This window comes from Anser brachyrhynchus, assembly GCF_964034855.1.
Source record: "Anser brachyrhynchus genome assembly, chromosome: 27".
Lineage (NCBI taxonomy): Eukaryota > Metazoa > Chordata > Aves > Anseriformes > Anatidae > Anser > Anser brachyrhynchus.
In genome coordinates, this window is record NC_137720.1 from 113,113 (window position 1) to 132,571 (window position 19,459).

The 19,459-nt window shown below is 39.5% G+C and overlaps 2 protein-coding genes across 7 annotated transcripts in view; one reads left to right on the top strand and one right to left on the bottom strand.

The window, feature by feature from the left end:
* TSHB (thyroid stimulating hormone subunit beta) overlaps positions 1-19,459 on the bottom strand; it is a 151,899-nt gene that overhangs the window by 34,588 nt on the left and 97,852 nt on the right. The window lies entirely within an intron of this gene.
* The window catches only part of NGF (nerve growth factor), a 49,895-nt gene continuing 44,587 nt past the window's right edge, over positions 14,152-19,459 (top strand). For all 4 annotated transcript variants that reach the window (XM_080569551.1, XM_080569550.1, XM_080569549.1 and 1 more), the window contains exon 1: positions 14,152-18,336. The gene's annotated coding sequence lies outside the window, so the exon portion shown is untranslated. The remainder of the gene's footprint in view (positions 18,337-19,459) is intronic.

Genomic DNA, 19,459 nt, shown 5'->3' on the forward strand with positions numbered 1-19,459 from the left:
CAGAAAGTTATTTTTACTTTTCAGTTTCAGTATCTTCTTGTAGTGTCCTGCATATAATGTTCATGTTGTAATTTGCATTTTTTCCCATAGGATAAATAAATAAAGATTCAAACAACAATATTGAAAGAATTTAGGCTTATTTGCTGAGAGAAAAATAATATATAGAATGGAAAACTGCTTTACTCTACCAATAGAAAAAAAAAATGAAACTTGATGTTTCAGGTGTCTAAACAGGAGATAACTGATACAACACCATCTTAATGAAACATCTGCATTTAATTTTATAGGTATGGGAAGATAACATGTTCAGTTATCACCATACATGGTAGGATGAAAACTCCTCAAAATATTGTCTCACCTGATAGAACAATCTCTTAAACAACTACAACTGGCCCTTCAAAACACAGTCTATGTGGGTCTGTGTGCACATGCCATTTTTCCATGAATCTGGCATTTCCTGGCCTAGCATTAGGTGCTGTGGCTAAACCCATGCCACCCTAAATTCCCTTAATGTTTCAGCAACAGGCTTGTAGGAAGTCACATTCTCCCTTTCCTGTGATGTCACAGCCACAGGGTGATGCACTGGGAACCTTCAGGCTCACATCTGAAGGGAACACCAGCCAGTTCTAGGGCTCAGGACCATTCTTTACACCAGTGGCATTTAAGGCCAGTGGTCTCATAATCCTGTCTAGAATTTCACACATACTAGCCTCAAAACACCCAGCAAGATGGAATCAGACCCACCTGAGATTATGGCAGCAGCCTACAAATGGTTCTTTCATTTACTCTTCCACTATTCTTTGTTTATGAAACTATAATTGGCATTTTGCCCACATTGCTCACAATAACATGGGCTCATTTACTGTGTTTGAAGAGTAGATATCATTTACATATGTCTGCTCAGGTCATATCTGCCATTGCTGCATTACAATAAAATATAAATTCCATTTCTGCTAACAACTGAGTAAGTATACTCTGTCCCTTCCCCTTGACTGAGAAAATTTTTATTCACACACAAGCAGTATAAAATACTGTGACCCCTTTAAAAATCTTCAAGACAACACTTTCTGCTGAATTAGAAAAATAATCTTATGTGGCTACAGAAATAATGTTTGTGTTTTATCAGTGTTGTTCCCGCCAAAGGCTGGATTATCTGTTTCACATCCATTTAAACACAGGAAGGTTATAACAGGTCAGACAGCAATCTGGACTTCATTGGCTGGGAAAACTGACCTCATAAGTCTGATTTGATACATCTGTCCTTTCAGCTGTCTGCGTATATGCCCATGCATTCAGCTGGCCATGTGCCTGCTCAGTGGAAGATCAACTCCTGTGGCTACTGCACAGAGGATTTTCCAAGTCTTCCTCTTTGCTACAGAAGTAAATACATTTGAAAGAAGTGCAGAAAGGAAGACATATTTATAGTTGCTTGTAGGTGCCTAAAAGAGACTATGTAGTCCTACGATGAACAATCAGGAAACCATTGAAACTATCTTATGTTGACTATGCTTGTCCAACTATTTTTCTAAACAGACATTGATGTTACTCTCATTGCCATGATTTCTGAGTACACATGAGAGTCTATGGAAGAAGTACATCACTATATAATGTTGCAACTTGCATTGTATATACCTGTCAGTTTCCACCAGAGCAGTAAAAGATTGGTAACTATCACTTGAACACAGTTAAAAACAATTAACTTTCAAAGAGACCAAGTGTAAAGTGGAAATGAAGGACTGAAACTAACATTGTATAACTAGAAAACAGGTATTATGATGATTACACTTATTAAAGGTATACAACTTGCTGGACTGCATTTTCAAGAGTGAAATGGCTCAGTGTGTTTATCACCAAAGACACATGAAGTCTGTGGCTCTTCAGCAAAATTCATACATATAACTGAGTTTTTTGAAGGGAGTCCCCAGCAATTCCTTTTTCCTGCAGTGTTCTGACCATTCCATGTGTTAGGCCTATCCATAGAAGCTTACATTATTTGTTTTCCATCAGTAATAAACCAACTTAAAATAATTAGTGATATAAGACAGAGAAAAAAGTACATTTTGCTTATAGTCTTTTCAAAATGAAGACTGTTAATCTATTTTAATAAAAGTCCCTATAAGAACAGGCAATTATTACAACAGTTCATACTTGATCAAGATTTCTTCTTTCTGTTGACTTCCACTAATCTCTAGGAGCCTTGATGTGAAACTTCAGAACTGTTGCTATTATACTTAACCTGGAAAAGTGACGCCAGATGATAGAGGTAGGAACAAATGACAAATATGGTGATTTTAGAACATTTCCTTCCTGCCTGAGATTTTCTTTATCAATAGACACAGATGTAATTTCATGATTGATAAACATTTATTTTCCAAATGTCTGACTTTGTTGCTAGATGCATATAGCAGCAATAAGATATACACCTATGGAGCCTGGCATCTGCACTGATTTATGTCTGTTACAGGCACCGGTGTTTAACTTCATAGTGGGAGAGCAGAGGATTAAAAAACAGATTAGCTTCCACACTGTGGATGAATTCAGCAGTCCAGCTGCTTACAAGCAAATTAAAGAATAGGCTCATGTTATTGATCCAATTTTCTGCTATGTGCTGAGAGCATGCAGCAGTTTGATCTGATTTTACAATGACTCCACTTCCAACATCCCTTCTAGTAGTGCATCATAAGATAAGAATATCATGGGAATAGCAGCTGATAGAATAATCCACCCATTGATTTCTTCTCCCTGTTTACTCCCAGTGTTTTAATTGAATTTTGTGGTTCAGCATTTCAGGCTGTGCTTTCAGAGTCAACTGGAGTACAAAGTAAAGCAATGGGAAAAATCAAATTCTTGAATTTTGTCCAAATGGTATTGGACAAAAATAGACTCAAAGATTCTCATTGCAAATTTGACTCTGGAATGAAGGTTGTGGGGTTTTGTTGTTGTTGTTTTGTTTTGTTTTTTGGTGGTGGTGGGTTTTGTTTTTTTGTGTGTGTGTTTTATTTTTGGTGGTAGTGGTGGTGTTTTTTGTTTTGTTTTGTTTTGTTTGTTGCTCTGGTTTGTGTTTTTCTTCTTTTCATGCAGCTCTTCATTGCAATAAGGGCAATGTGAAAAGGAGAATACTGGGAAAGAGAAATTTTCTTGTTCCCAGCAAGCAGGTTAAAATTTTAAGGGAGCTGGAGGTTTTGAAGAACTCACTCTTTGACACAGAAGTCACAGAAGAAACATACCAGAGTGGGACGAGTTGCTGTCAATCACCTCTTAAAAACTTTCTTTGGCTTGGTTTTCAGGCTCTCATCAAGGCACTATGCAATTGCTAATAATTGCTGGACATATAAAGGCATTACAACATATAACACTAAGAGAAACAGAAACATTTAAAAATAGATATTAACAGTTCACTTCCACTCCAACATTGGGAAGTCTTCCCCATGCTTTATTTAAGCTTCAGTTAAGTAATAGTGTTTTCCACCACCTCGAGAACACAGTCCTGTATCACTCCTCCTGCTTTACCTGGAGAATGTCTTTAAGAATTCAGAAGAGAATTCAGCTGAGATTTACAAATATCCTCACAGATTATGGATGATAAATTCCATTTGAATTTCTCCCTACTCTCCAGTGTTCTATGCGAACTACAGGTAACTAATGCCCTTTCCTATTTAGAAATGCTGTAACAAAGATGCAGGTTCATTCCAAAATGACAGTGTGAGAACTGTGATATATACTTTTTCAAAAGTTCAAGCAGCTAGGGCACTGAAAGGCCATTATGTAAACAGAAAATATACAATGAAAAGAAAAAGGAGCATACACAACTTTTCATGTTGACCACAAAGTTTGTACAATGACTTTGGGCCCACAAAACAGTTGCACTCATAAAATCAAGATTAAAGGTGAAGAATAAGGCAGGCACTTTTAATATTCTGTAAGGTATCCTGGAACTCCAGCACTCCTTAGTACCTGTTGTTTAGAGGAAAAATATTAAGCATATGTACAACAAAAGATTTGTAAGTTTGAGATCTGCTTTTAATATAGTAACAATTCTAATCCCTAGGTTAATTTCAAAGCAGAATGACTTTACCCATCTGATGGCTAACAATTTGGAATGATACAAATTTTGGAAGGGGTTATGGAATGACAAATGCAACACAAAATTGTATTTGAATGTCGTGAGGAAAATATTAAGAGGAAAACCCACCCTTCTTGCATAACAAAGAATATTTTTAAGACATGATGTGGTTCCGCATTTCAAAATGACCACAGCATAGTAAGGCCAATGGTGCCAAGACACATAGATGAACGGCAGGAACTCATGCAGTTCTGAGCCTTCAACATTGCATGTCTTGGCTATTCATGCAGAAGCCAGGGATAACACTACCCACAAGGCAGCTACACATCCATGTCTAGTCACCAACAGAACGGTGTGGTCTTTCAGGATACAAGAAAGAAGATAAAATGAGGCAAGAGCCTTCAGCAGTATTGATTATCTGCACATTTTTCTAAATAGGAATCATAGTGTGGATAATCAAAACACCTTTTTATGTTAATGACTGCTCTAATGTTACCTTCTTCATTTTTGGAAGGGGGATATGACACGCTCATTCCATCAAGGAGAAACAAGATAGATACCCCAGGTTAGAACTGGTAGCTGTCTTTCCTTTGGGGGTCATCTGGTCCACATGGGGTTTCTTCTGTCATCTGAAAGGGATCCACATGAGTTTCACACTCCAGGCTCAAGATGAGCTAGCCAAAACATGCATTTTCTACCACTGCTTCCAGAACAACATTCTCATTGAAACACTGTGTAATTCACCAGACCTGAGGCAGTGCCAGCTAGCCTTCCAAAAAAACATCCTAAGCAATCACAGAGAAATAATTTAAATTTGTTTTCTAAATGTGTTTGTAGGTCCTCTTCTTTTCACAGAGTTTACTGCCAGAAGAGCAAAAAGGCTTTCTCAAGGAATGCCATTCCTGCACACTCTCCAGCTTGGCACCAACCACCCTCCAGCCTGTAACCATCCTTTTTTTTCATACGTAACCTAGCTCCATCCAGAAAGTAGCAGACAGGTCCAGGAATGCCTCATCACTTAGTATCACACCCAGGGAGAAAGCACAAGGAGCATGTTAAAAACATGGGCAAAGACTGCTGTGATTGTCAGTCAGGATGGAGACTTACCACAAAGTATATCAGTTAATTTTCTTGGTATAGTATTAATGTAATCTATCTCTCTGCAGCTTTTTACTGTCTTCCCATTCCTCTTTTCAATGAGCAAAACATAAAATAAAATCCATCTCTTCATGGTCACTTAGGACCTATCCTCATGCGGACTACCAGCTCTCAGCTGTCCTCGTGCAGAATACCAACAGACACTTGTTTATCATTGATTGTGATGCAGCATTCACCTCTGTGCAGTACAAACAAGAAGTTCTCTTCTCTTTCCCATGCTCTTCCATTTGCATGGGAAGAGCATGGCTGCTAGTTCAGCGCCCTGCTTCAGATCACTCCTTGTCTCAGTACTTACAAATGGAAAGATGATGTATTGTGCCAAGTGTATATCCTATTTTGCAGACCAGTAGTTTTTCTTACACTCACTAGGCATTACTCACATGCATTCTCCTAATTGTTTCCAGGCTCTTTCTTCAGACAAAGAGAACTTCCATGTCAGAGCTTTGTCCAAAAGCATTTTCTCCCTGATGTCTTTGAACTAGAGACCATTACGCAAAGGTTCAATTAGTCAAAGGCAGTCTCTTCTGGCACATAATGTGCAAAGAGATGTAAGCTATATCAGTCCCCCACAATTTTATATGGTTCGGGTTGATAGAAGCTTTGCTTCAGGCAGGTATCAAATACTGAACCGCAATCACTATGGAAGAGAGGAGTACTATTCCTGTCTTAGAGAAAATAAGAACCCTCTTTGCTAGGGCAACAAACCTTGTAAAAAGGCTTGTGGGCATGTCCTGTGAGGAAAGGCTGAGGACACCTGGGTTGTCTAGTCTGGAAAAAAGAAGGCTGAGAGGTGACCCCATTAATCTCTACAACTTCTTGGGCAGGGGAACTGGAGAGGGAGGTGCTGGTCTCTTCTCCCTGGTAACCGATGACAGGACTCATGGGAATGGCACAAAGCTCAGCCAAAGGAGGACCAAACTGAACTTTAGGAAAAAAATTCTTTATTGTGAGGGTGGTCAAACACTGGAGCAGGCTTCTTAGAGCGGTGGTTGATGGTCCATGCCTGTCAGTATGCAAGAGGCATTTGGACAATCCCCTCAATAATATGCTTTAACTTTTGGTTAGCTCTGAAGCGGTCAGGCAGTTGGACTTGATGATCTTTGAAGGTCACTTCCAACTGAACTATGCTATGCTATGCTATGCTATGCTATTCTGTTCTGTTCTGTCCTGTCCTGTCCTGTCCTGGGTGTACCACAGATAATTTTCAGACTTGTGAAGTAGTATATACTTTAAAAAAAAAAAAAAAAAAACATAAAAAACATAAAAGATGCAAGTAGAATTCTTTAATAAATACTTGACAGAAGGCTAACTATATGTGATTTTAAAGGAATTTCAACGAGTGACTAGGAGCTCACTGCAACACTTATAATGTGTATACTACAAGACTATGCAGATGAAGTCCAATTTCTTGTTTGGTATTCATCCCCTGTGAGATAATTAATTAATTGATTCCAGGTATAAAATACTGTGCAAATCTCACAGTGGTAATATACCCACATCATCTGAAGTCTCTTATTCTTCAACAGTTCATAGAATACGGGTAGATTTTTTTGCTGAGCACTACATAACTGCATTATATAAAGCTGCTGCTAGCAATATCAAAAAGTATTAAAAGTTTAACTAAGACAATGTGTTTGAGAAGAATTTGCTTTCTTTGGAGCTGGAATGTCCCCATAAAAAGGCATGATCTGTACTAGACTGAGCTGTCCAATGATCTGCAAACACTGAACACTGTGTCCTGGAGTAAACTCTGCTTTCTTCAAACCCAAATTGGTTTGGATTCCTCCAGTGCATGCAAACAGCATTTTCAAATAACGCTAATGCTACGTGTCTTAAAACCTGCATTTTGATTTGTACGGTTGACTTTCACAGATGTACTTTCAGTTTATAGTACCGCAAGTCTACTGACAGTGCCACAGGGCCTCTTAACGAGGGGAGGGGAAATGTGTGAAAGTGTCCCTGAAAAGCATAACCGATCCTATTTTCAAAACAAAATCCATTATTGTGATTTGTCAAAAAAGTGGTGGGTTTGTTTTGTTTTGTTTTGTTTTCCTCAGATTCTCTCTCTTTCTGCTAGTCCTTGAAAAGTAATATTATTCGCATAGGTCTGTGCAGCACAAAAATATAATTAAACCAATGCATACTTTTAGTTTCTCCCTCTGCCAACACAGACTCATGTGGCTACTAGACTCTTTCTGAATATTTTGCTTCTCTTGAGTGCCTCTCTCCCTCTCTCACCTGCACTTTCACCTCTACTTCACCTCATCCCTTGCAGTGTCCCACATCTCTTCTACCGTTGTTTCACTGTTTTTCCTTAAAGCTTTGTATTCCCTCATCTTTCTCACCTATCTTTCTTGTTAATACTTGCAGTCCCACATTAGAGAACAATGTAAGAAAGTGCAGGACACATAAAAGGGTGTCAGTTGAGAGCTTCAACTGACTGCTTAGGAAGACTTAGAGATTTTAATTTTGCAGAATCTGAGATTTACCTGGCAATACAGTGGATAAAATCACAGTGAAGACAACGTCTGTATTACTGAACGGAAAACACTGTGCTTGAGTTCTACGATCCTGCCAGAAGTTGACTCCATGCCTGGTTTTCCTCATAGTAAAACTGAAAAGCTGCGCCTTCATTCAGTTTCTTGCACAGAGAACTATGCCTTTCACGGCAGAACAACTTAACATACATAAGCACTCCCAGATTGCCTCAGTCCGAAGGTACCTCTGGCCTGGAGTTCTGTCTCCAACAGTGAACAGAAGACTATGTGTAGAAAACAAGTGCAAGAAACAGAGTAAGTGCAGAGCGATTAATTCTTTGATATACCCTCCCAGTTTACTGCCTTTTTTAGTAGTAAAGACAAGTTGTAACATTGGCAAGGAGTCACAGCTTTTTACACTTTCACCATTTCTATTGTTTGTCACACAATACAGAGCTCAGGTCCTGGAAGACAAGTATAATATGAAATGCTTCTACATCATTGCTCTAAATGTAATTAGTTGCACTAATTTCAGCCTCTCCCCAAAGACTCTTTAAGATTTCTCAGTAAGGACAAGAAGATACCAGACACAGAAATGGTGCAGAGCAAGTCCATCCTTTCAGTATGCTGGTGTCAGGACATGATCCTTCCAACAGAACACATTCTTTAAGCTATTTTGAAATGTCCAACTAGCTAAGGCTTCCACCCTTAATAGTCAAATGCAACTCATTCCAAGTTTTATGTTTAGCCTATGATACTAATTTTATAGCAGAACTTCCTACTACATCCTTTGTACCTCCCTTGGATAGCATGGAACGGACTACAGGTGAATGCAGAAACTAGGGTCAGTCATAGCTGGACACTGACATATTTCCTTTGTGTGTGTACACATATGCATAGTAAGAGAATACATATAAAGGCAGGGGATAGCCCTCATGCTTTAAGATACTATTCATATTCTGATATCTAATAAGAGAAAGGCAGTTTAAAAAAAATATTAGTGATGACTACTTTAAAAACTATTTGGGAGGGGCTTCTTCCAAAAGAGACTGAACTACCTACTCTTAGTAATATGTACCAGTGTTCAGTAGGGTGGATTGGTTTCCAGTCTGAGACATAATTCACATGCCCGAAGGAAAATTGCAGTCAATGTCTGATCTTACTGCTGTGAAAGTAAAAAGGCCAGGTGAATATCTGCAGAATTTGAAACAACAGAAAAACTAGCAATCAGCATGACAACCTGATAGCACTACTCTTTTAAATAAATAAAAGCCACTGCAGAAGAGAGACATTTTGCACTTCATTGTAGTGAATCTGGTCTCCAGGTTTGGAGAGTTTCACTCTATCAGCTTATAAAACTCTACATGTCCTCTGAATCATAGAATCATTAAGGTTAGAAAAGACCTCCAAGATCATCTGGTCCAACCATCCCTCTATGACCAATATTACCTGGTAAACCACGTCCCTAAATACCATGTCCAAACTTTCCTTAAACACCCCTAGGGACGGTGACTCCACCACCGCCCTGGACAACCCGTTCCAATGCCTGACTACTCCATCTGAGAAGAAATGTCTCCTAATTTCCAACCGGAACCTCCCCTGGCACAACCTGAGGCCATTATCTCTTGTCCTATCACTAGTTTTCTGTAAGAAGAGGATGACCCCCAGCTCCCCACAACTTCCTTTCAGGTACAGGGGAACGATCACGTCCCTGGTCCTTCTGGCTACACTATTCCTTATACAAGCCAGGATGCTGTTGGCCTTCTTGGCCACCTGGGCACACTGCCGGCTCATGTTCAGATGAGCATTGACCAACACTCCCAAATCCTTTTCCTCTGCACAGCTTTCCAGCCACTCTGCCCCAAGCCTCTAGCGTTGCACAGGGTTGTTGTTACCAAAGTGCAGGACCCAGCATTTAGCCATGCTGAACCTCATCCCATTGGCCTCTGACCATTGATCCAACCTGTCCTGATCCCTCTGCAGGGCCTTCCTACCCTCCAGCAAATCAACACTTCCCCTCAACTTGGTTTGGTCTGCAGACTTACTGAGGGTGCACTCAATTCCCTCATCCAAATTATCAATAAAGATATTAAAAAGGATGGGCCCCGACTCTGACTCCTGGGGAACACCACTGGTGACCGGTCACCAGCTGGATTTCACTCCATTCACCACCACTCTCTGGGCCCGACCATCCAGCCAGTTTTTAACCCAGCAGAGTGTACCTGTCCAAGCCACAGGCTGCCAGCTTCTCCAGGAGAATACTGTGGGAGACCATGCCAAAGGCCTAGGTAGACTACGTCAACAGGCGGGTCACCTGGTCATAGAAGCAGATGAGGTTGGTCAGGCAGGATTTGACCTTCATGAACCCATGCTGACTGGGCCTGATCCCCTGGCTGTCTTGCACATGTTGTGTGATTGCACTCAAGATGATATATTCTATAACCTTTCCTGACATGGAAGTCAGGCTGACAGGCCTGTAGTTCCCCAGGTCCTCCTTACAACCTTTCTTATAGAGGAGTGTCACATTAGCAAATCTCCAGTAATCTGGGACCTCTCCGTTGTACCATGACCGCTGACAGATGGTGGGAAGTGGCCCGGCAATCAAATCCCCTAGGTCCCTCAGCACCCTTGGGTGGATCCCATCTGGCCTCATGGACTTGTAACTGTCCAGGTAGAGCAGCAGGTCTCTAACTGTTTCCACCTGAATCATGGGGGGTTTATTCTGGTCCCCATCCCAGACTTCCAGGTCAGGAGGCTGAGTACCCCAAGGATAACTGGTCTGAAAGTGCCAGTCTTGGCACTGAACCACATGACTGTGCTTGGTCACAGCAGCAAGCCTGCTGGAATTCAAGAAGCATTTGGACAACACTCTCAGACACATGGATTGATTTTTGGGTGGTCCTGTTTGAAGCCAGGAGTTGTAATCAATGATCCTTGTGGGTCCCTTCCAACTCAAGATATTCTATGATTCTATGATTCTAATCTCTTCAAGCACATTTTCCTTTTTAATTAAAACAACATTTTGAAAATAAAATTGCCCTGTGACAAGAACAAATGATAGAACAGCAGCTGTAGTGATTAGCCTGTAAGGACTTGCATAATGCAACGCTAATGAGCTGAAATACACTCTTGCAGAATATCAAAATGATTTCTTCACTTGGGGGAAGAGGTGAGTATTTAGCACAACAGATGGTTTGCCTACTGTGGACATAAAAATGGTTTTATCAGATGTCACCACTGCTTACAAATGTCAGAGAACTTAGAAAACATGTATGCCTCAGAAATCACCTACATGAACTCTGGGGCATCTCCCTGCGTCCACGTGCTGAGTCCTATGAGCAGTTCTACTCTCAGGAAGGGCATGGTGGAGTTACAAAAGATACACAGACAGGCATATAAAGAGATTAAGATGATGGAACAGCTGCCTGATGAGGAGAGAGTAGAAAGACTGAGGCTCCTTGGTTTGGGGACAAAGACGGTGGGGTAGGATATGATGAAGGTTTATAAAATATAATATATATATTATATATAAAATATAATATAAGTATATAAAATATAAAGTTAGTGGATAAGGTGATTATGGAACTGCTGTTCAAGAAACCTGACACTACTAAAACTTGTGGACACTTGTAACTTACATGAGATCAGTTCTGAACATATACAAGAATACTTTAAAGATATGGCACAGAACTTGTGGATATTGTTGCTGCAAAAGGTTGTGGAAGCAACTGACACCCTCAGGTTGAAAAAAAAAAAAAAACACAGACAAGTTTATCAAGGTTCAAGCAGGTTGACCCAGATATAAAAGGAGTTAGGGTAATGGCATACTCTTCAACATCCCCTCTTCAAAATATGAGTAAATATGATCTCCTGCTGGCACTTCTGGGGACAAAGTACTGTACTACTTACACAAACCAATGATGCATTTCTAACTAATCTAATTCTGCTCTAGTCATTAAACACCCTTTTCTGTTCTTAAAGCTTCAGCGACAAAAAAAAAAAAAAAAAAAAAAAAAAAAAAAAAAAAACAAAACAGTTCCTTTACCATGGAATACAGACTAACAAATCTGATGCCTTCAGGTGTTGATATATAAAGAGTGAACAACAGTACTGTTTTTAATTAACTGCAACACAACAGAGTGTAAGAGCAGACAAGCATATTGCACAGCTACTCCTGAGTGTGCTTCCCCTTAGAAACATAGAGAAGCACTGCTCAGGGAGAATTCTGTAGATAGGATTCTTTTTCAAAGACTGAATTCAACTTAAGGAAATAAAATCTTGAATGACTGGAAGGCAATCTGTGGTTGTCCCTGAAATATGGCCTCTATCAGGTTTACTGATTTACAGTACAGCACAGGTAGCTCAAAAAATTTACATGGTTGAACTGTTTGAAGAAATTTGCTGATATTATAAAATTTGTCCTGGTACCAGAGCTTAGAAAGATCCTAGATGAACTTTCAGACAGTCACAGCGTATAACTGTTAACTTTACCAAATTATTATTTTTTTATTTCAATTCCACAGCTTGATTAAGTTTTGTTAGTTGATACTTCAGTTTCTTCTGTTGGGGCATAAATATTCTCTTAAAAAATTTCAGTGAAATCAGTGCCCCTGAGAAAGAAGTTTTAGACACAGAATTTGTAGGAAAACAGTTGGTCCAGGCAAGCTGTACCTCTTGAGACCATATCCAGAAAACTGAGCTTTTAAAGATACTTAATGAAATGCCTAACTTTACACTGAAAAAAAATATATATACCAGCAATTTAAATGCAGAAGTTTGTGCCACCTCCTCCTCAAGCTTTGAGCAACAAGGCAATCTTTCCTGATAGCAGAGTTTTTCTTTTATGGTCTGGTTTATGCCAAGGGGCACCCTGTATTTCCTTGGAGCACACTGGAAAATGAAGGTATCTCTGCAGAAGAATCTTTGGCACAGTGCTCACAGTTCTTGTGATGTTCCAAAACCCCTTGTTATGAAGCACCCTTCAAGCCTCCCTTAAGAACAATTACAACATGCTGCCTTGTGGGGATTGCCTGTAGATGAGATTCTGCTACACACTGTATTCAATGTACCTGTGCCTCTACTGAGACCTACTACTGTATAGGAAGGTTCAATACTGCAAGTCTGAAAGAAGTGAAAACTCTGATAGGATCATAAGTCATCTGCCCACTAACTATAATATTCTTTCCCTGTAGATATAAAATCTCTTAAGCATCTGCCAGTTCCCAAAGGTCATGAGCAAAGTATGGCTGCAGTGCCAAATTATTCTCAGTATCTCAGAGCACATTATGCACACATCATGAAGCCAGACTTTGACAAAGAGAAATAGTCTCTATTAGAGAATGGTAGAAGAGTAGTAGAGAGTGAGAAGAGAAAACATGAGGCCCGTTTCACAGATCAAACAGGAGACAGGAGTCATTCTATGCCACAGTCAATACTCCTCTCTGTACCGAATTCCTCTGCAGCAAGCAGAGGAACAGAGCTTGAAGCAAAGGTTTGTCAGGGAATCCACATGTGATAGCCTTGCTATCCAGGAACAGGTAGTATGTCCAAACTTCCTGACAAATAGTCTTATTGCTCACTTGCATTGGGTGAACGGATCTTTAAACAACTATAAGTTTTACTGACAGTGCTAATTCCCCCCAAAATGATATACCTGTCAGACTTTGTGGATCTTATAAAAATTAATGCTAGCTCAGTGTTTGTAGCATATATCCACTCAAAACAAACAAACAAAATAAAAAAGCATGCATTTGACTAGTTTTTGAAATGCTCCTATAATGAAGGCGAATATTAGCAGTACACCAGAGCACATGTACTCCATATAAAATTATATCAAGGCAGTTTTTGTCCATGAACAGAGACCTCATACAAAAGCTCACAAATAGTGAATTCTGTCTGACCAACTCTTTATGGTTTCCAAAGAGACTTCAGACTTCAACCCAGCTCTGGTTCAGCCAAGTGAAAAAAGCTACATCCTGGGACAAAAAAAAAAAAAAAAAAAAACACACAAAAAAAAAAAACTACACAGCTACTAAGCAGAGTATACTAAAACTTTCAATTTCTTAAAGAGGAGCATGGAATAACCATCTGAGTGCTAATTTTCAAAATTCATAGTTCATTTAACATTTTTAAGTAGCATATATGCTCTTTTTTGCCCCTCATTGCAAAGCAATAGTTGAGTGTTAATTCCAACAGAATTGCGTATTGCAGAAATGTTTGTAGTTACTACATCTTTCCAAACAACTATCAGGCAAAACCTCTACTGAATCTGAAGAGTACTGTAAAGTTTTTCTCATAGCTCTGCTTTGTCATAGGGACCCACAAGGATCATCGAGTCCAACTCCTGGGTCCACAAAGGACACCCCCCATCCCCCCCCCCCAAAAAAAAAAAAAAAAAGTGCCTGAGATTGTTCTACAAAGGCTTTTTTGAACTCCGGCAGGCTCGGTGCCGTGACCACTGCCCTGGGGAGCCTGTTCCAGTGCCCAACCACCCTCTTAGCGAAAAACGTTTCCTGATATCCAGCCTGAACCTCTCCCTGACGGAGCTTCAAGATGTTGTCTACACATCACTTCCATTAGAATTATATTCTATGTCTGTAACAGCACTTGAACAACCAAGACATTTTGCTTTTAGTAGGCTTGGGCTTTTCAGATGTTTTCCTTACATAACCAACCAAAACAGAAAGAAAAGACTAGTGCAAATTACTTCCATAATTCACCATAAATGAATGTTTCTAATCACCACTTGTTTTGAATTGCAGTGTATCAGAAATGCATCATGTACAAATCAATTTTCCAGTGTGCCCAAGCTACATTCTGGCTGTGTTATTGATTCAATTGAGAAGCCATATTGTAGAAACAGTTAAGAAAATATTTACAGGAGATTGAGTCTTACAGTAATCAGTGATGAACTTGTTTGTCAGACCTATTTATTCATGACCCACAAGCGACCTGCTTTTTTCTGGTAACTTCTGCCATACACATAAAGATACATAAACTAAGAACAGACCATTCAATTCCTGTATCAATTTTTTCATCTTTAACTAACACAAAAAGAGAATTTGCATCGTGATGATTCCCCCCAGCCTCTTGATTAACATGTATCTGGCAACATGGGCAAGCTTCCTCCAGGTAAGGCAAAAGTTTACTATCACTTCACATTCAATTTAGCCTTAGGACAAGAGCTATCAGACAAGTTTACACAAGATAACTATGTTCTATTTTCTGGACATTTTAAAAACTGGAAATAATAAATTTTCTTTTAGGTAAAACGGACACTATCTAACATGCTGAATGCCTCATTTGAGATGCTTAAGACTTTTATTGCATTCACATCTAAGCACCTCCGAACATCTAGGGGAAGGACATTATTTTTGATACATATTTTTCATGTAGAGACTTAGTATTACAAGGAAGTATTGAATGTAGTTGTCTGCATGCACGCACACACACACACAAATATGTGTGTCAGAAGAAAACAAGTCCATTTATCCTCATGCCATCCTCCTATACTTTTATGGTATCTCTCAAAAGCATGAGCTTGTAAGCCCCTTTCTCAGTATCCTAACACCTCTGTAAAGTGTCAGGATTTTAGGAACAGCAGCTCTACTCACCTGTGTTACTTCCACATCCATAAAGATTTCAGAAATAAATTAAGACTGTTTATAATTTTTTTTGGCAGCTTTTTTCTTTGAAGAGCGTTGCTTCTAAATAGAAAAGCCCAGATACCTCTTCTCAAATACCTTTCCTGGCATGCTTTTAGCAGCACAAAAGACATTGATTCCAGGAGAAACACACCTACAGTCCTCAGGTCCTCTTACAATCCTAATCACACATAAGCACAAGGCACTTTTTTTTCATACCCTGTGAGTCCTTCACTCTCCAACTTTTTGGGAAGGTGCTGATGTAGGAGGAAGAGGCTGTGGCAATCCACTGTTGCCATTGTGGGGGTTAGGGCAACACTAAACTGAGTCTAGTTATCAGAACAGACAGCCCTAGAGCCAGCAGAGTACAAACCATTTTACCTGTAATCAACATTCTCAAAAGGGCTATTGTCCATTTTGGTCTGAGTGCTTATCTTTCCCTGAAATGAAAGCTGTTACTGCACTACATGACAGTACTTCTCAGGAACAGGTTGAATTCATTTACTCTTAGGGGAAACAGAAATACTGCTTAAGAAAGCTCATAAAAGAGACCATGGGGGAGCTGGAACTATTGCAGTAGAGTTTCAGTTTCCTTACTCAGCCAAACATTATCAGTCCCACACCTTGTATGTAGTGGCTTGCCAAAGCAAGAGAATCCTCAGCTCATGTAGGGTAAAATTTAAGGAAGCATGCATGTAGTAAAACTTTTCTCTCTAAATCTGTGGTTCAGACCACTGCTAAAAGACATATGACTGCTGTACAATGCTTTCAGCTGCTCAGCTGTGACTATAGTGTTCCAGCTAGAATTAAGCATTCTTCTGTGCATTGCTAGTGTGCCTGTAGGACCACACCTACTCCAGAAGCTAGAAAAGTTGTTTGTTTGGGGTACATGGGAAGATAAAAGGAGAGAATACAAGCCAGTGCTTTTTCCCAGAGATTGTTGCAGCTTTCTTGCTCATTCATATCAGCCTGCTAGTATAAACTCAAGAGGTACAAAAATAAGGTACAAGAGGAGGTCTTCTTTAGACATAAATAAGTGCTATGGATTAATTGCAAACACAGTACATTATTGTATACTGTGCCCAGAAGAGCTTTTGTGATCATACTATAAGAAAAACGGGCAGCTCTTGCCAAGAAATCAATTGTAGAGATGCTGAATACATGCATGCAGTATCTTTTAACTAAAAACAAAACAACAAAGCATATCTTTTTATCAGGTTTGATGCTGTTTGCTACAGTTACAGTGGGCAATAATGCTCTTTCAAATTTTCCGGCACAAAGTCTTAATCCAAGGATATTCTAACAAAGCGAGACAAATGCTCACTCAACACAAGAACAGCCTGGCATTTCTGCAGTGAAATATGAAGCTAAGGCCAAATACCACGGTCAAGTTTTACAGGCAAAACTTTCAGAAACTCCGATGGCTGGCTGTGTGAATGAAGACATCACACTTTGGCCTGTGACTGGTATCATGTGTGGAAAGCATTTTTCTTCTAGAAAAACAAAGCAATCTGAACTGCATAGTTTTGGCAAACTGTTTTCGCACTTGCATTAATCTTTTTGTGCTGCAGTTTCCTTACGGATATTTCAGGCAATTTTAAATGGACACCACGTCTAAGAAGGAGTCTAGCACTGAAGCCACTGTTATCTTTGGCACTATGAGGAAGGAATGTAAGATTTGTCTACTAGCTTTAATAAAATGTGAAGATATTTTTGGTTCAGGTTCAAAAAATGACATATCCATTTGGCAATTAAGAAACATTATCTCAAAGCTACTTTGCCTTCTTGCTCTACACCTCTATACAGTATGTTCCACATTCTTTTTCTTGCCCAAAGAATTTTAAGGACAAGTCTCTCTAGATGGCTGCCCTCTTCTGGACAGAATGAGAAAATGTTTGATTATTTCCACATCGATAAAGTGCAGTGGGCTGGGTTTCTGTGGATGATAATCTAATTCTTTTTCCTCATGTTTCTGTGTAATCACAAAGGTTACACTTTGCTAGAATGAGAACTATGAAATCCAGGTGGCTGCTTCACAGTTCTCCAGTTCTCAATGTAGTTAGCCAACTGTCTATTGGGGTTTTTTTTGTTTTTTTTTTTTGTATCTTATGCACTTTTTCACTTTTGCATTTCTTCTCTATATTTATCAATGACAAATTAATTTTAATAAACACACTGTTGTTTCATTACAAGTGCTTAATCCTCCTTCACAAAAATAATGGAAAACATTTCCATATTTCTTTGCTGCTTAAGGTAAACATGTTAAACAGAACATTATGGCTGGAAGGGGTTTTCTGTCATCTTTTTTCCTCTGCCCTAAGTCAGGATCAAATATTTCTTTGCTACTCTTGATCAGTGTTTGGCTGACCTCTGTTAAAGGCTGCTGGTAAGGAGGACTGCACAATTTTTGCAGACAACCCAGTCCACTGCTACACCAGTTAACTATTAGTGTTCCTTTAGGAACACTATAGACTGATGACAGGACTAAAGGGCTCTAGAGATCAATTTCAACAGAGCCTATTCATCAGGGAGCCCAAAGTTTCTTTAAATCGAGTGCAAGGATTAAGATGTAAAGTAGAAATGCTGATGACAAAAAATCCCTGAAAGAGTTTCAGGGATTGGAATCAGGAAGTTAGAGGCTTTTCTCTGTATTATGTATGCGTAGTCATACAACCAGTGCACGCTTTGAAACTTTCACTGCACATCTGTGCATCACTGCATGGACTAGGCACCAAGCCAACGGCTGAATTCCTACGAGTCCGTGCAGCTCCCACACGTTTACAGCACTAGGACCCAGAGGGAGCTTCATTTCTGTGAGTCAGTGCAGCTAGCTGAGTCCTGAGAGCACTGAATGAGGCTGGAAAGACAGAGGGAATGTGAATGGCTCTTCTGGCTTGGGAAAGTGTCCACGGACTGGGGTGCTACAGACTACAAAACAGCTTGGACAACTCTCCGGATTCCCTGTTCCTCCGGTGTCGAGTGATACAGCTCTAAGGTGAGTGACCCCACAACAGTCAGTTTTCTCAACACAAGTAGTGTGGCTGTTGCACCACTTGTGGAAGTTTGGTATCTTCAAAATCAGCCAATGCGTTTTTGCTGTACTGTGATTTTCACTCTCTTGAAGAGGTACAGATCAGATGTCTTTGAAATACGGAGTCCTCATTGCTTAAAAATAACATCTGCTCAGAAAAGCTCGGTCTAATAAAACTGAAAATTGCATTTACTAACGCAGGTTAAACTGCATGCACATCTGGAACATATTCGTAAAGCATTTGTGCTTAAATTCAAAGTTTGAAACAGATCTTTAGTAAGAACAGCTTAACCTTAGAGACAAGTAAGTATTCTTCTCATTGTTTTTATCCAGGTAAATCAAAACTTAGTTTTATTTGCATAATACTGCAGTTACTTCTACATGAATATTTTTTACTGTCTCAGTTCTGAGTATTAAGGCTTATTTAACACTTTCCTTTTTTTTTTTCTTTTATGATAATTCTACTCTAGATAAGAAATCCTTTCTTTTCTGATATAAATAAATAGGAATTCTGGTAAATCAAAGCATGATTGGCTCAAGGCAGAATCCTTCTAGCTATAGGGAGAGCTGTTGTTTTCCCTATGTGTATCCTCTAGGAAGTCTAGCTGGAAAAGCTTACAAACTCCCTGCTGCCTTGACAGACTGACACTGACAATGTTTATTGATTTATACTGGGTGATAATGCTGTCTTATCTAATGCATCAGTCAGAGACAAAAACGGGGATCCCAGTCACAGAGATGCAAAGAGTTTGTGTGCTGAGAACAAAAACTGTTTGTGCTTCAGTTGCTTTCTTCACTTTAAATTTTCCTTATATGCGCAAGAAGTTTTAGAGAAACAGTGAAAGTTATCATGCTTGTCAGGCTGGTTTTTCCAAGTTGTCACAACTTCGAAGTTGCATTGTAACTGTAATACAGATAATTTATGGGTGCTTTCATGTGTTAGTGTATTACAATAAAGCTTTTTTGCTGAGCCAAAATAAAACGTGACAATTACCTGCAAAAAGATAAGCAGGAAGCTGATTTGCCTGTAAGTTCATATTCTTTGCACTTCTGAGATGCTTCAGATATTATGGAAAGAAGGCTTTTG